At 40.4% G+C, this 988-nt stretch overlaps 1 non-coding gene across 1 annotated transcript; it reads right to left on the minus strand.

Moving 5' to 3' along the window:
* Window positions 1–611: 611 nt before the first annotated feature.
* Window positions 612–718, minus strand: LOC137203123 (U6 spliceosomal RNA). Its single transcript, XR_010932951.1, has one exon. It is a non-coding gene; the product is annotated as a U6 spliceosomal RNA (small nuclear RNA).
* Window positions 719–988: the final 270 nt, after the last annotated feature.

Here is a 988-nt window from a genome sequence, read left to right on the forward strand (position 1 = left end):
AGATGAGAAAAGACTTCTCAGCTTATTTCCATGCCATGCTGATCATTCTATCACTGGGCAATTCTTTAAGCGCTAGAGTTCTCTTACCTGTTCTTGATACTCTTTTTTTGTTTTGTTTTTGGGGTTTTTTTTTTTGCGGTACGCAGGCCTCTCACTGTTGTGGCCTCTCCCGTTGCGGAGCACAGACTCCGGACACGCAGGCTCAGTGGCCATGGCTCACGGGCCCAGCCGCTCCGCGGCATGTGGGATCTTCCCAGACCGGGGCACGAACCCGTGTCCCCTGCATCGGCAGGCGGACTCCCAACCACTGCGCCACCAGGGAAGCCCTGTTCTTGATACTCTTTATTGCTGTTTTACTTATAATTCAACTGTCAGCTTATAAATTTGTATACGCTGTCACTTAGTGATTCCAAAACTTGATTATTATTCCAATCAACCAAGGAACGCTTTAAAAATACAGTTTCCAAGGCTCCCCACCCCAGACTTATTGAAACTAAATCTCTAGCTTTTATGCTACATAATCTATATTTTCAAATCCCTTTGTTGAGTATGATTGACATGCAGAATGCCATATAGTTAATGTTCAGAAGACAAGTATATATCTATGGGAAAAAAAATTGAAATGTTTCATGATTTTGTGTATTCTCCTTATATAGGGGGCATGCTAATCTTCTCTGTATCGTTCTAATTTTAGTATATGTGCTGCTGAAGTGAAAACTTCAATCTATATTTTTATTTTATATTTCAAGCAAACTTTGTAATGGATTTTAAACGACCGATTTGCTAGGTATGTATTGTGTACCATCAATTTAGATATCCTATAAATTATATTAGTTGAGTTTAATGAAATTTAGATGCACTCACCTTTCTGTCCAGGCTTGTAGATGGGCATCTGTCTGAAAAAGACCATGTTTTCTTGGGGTCTGATTGCTACCAGTCTTCTCTCTTCCTGACTGAGCGTTGCTCCTTTAGCAGAGAATGTAATGAA

The sequence above is a fragment of the Pseudorca crassidens genome, chromosome 11 (genome assembly GCF_039906515.1).
Source record: "Pseudorca crassidens isolate mPseCra1 chromosome 11, mPseCra1.hap1, whole genome shotgun sequence".
NCBI classification, from domain to species: domain Eukaryota; kingdom Metazoa; phylum Chordata; class Mammalia; order Artiodactyla; family Delphinidae; genus Pseudorca; species Pseudorca crassidens.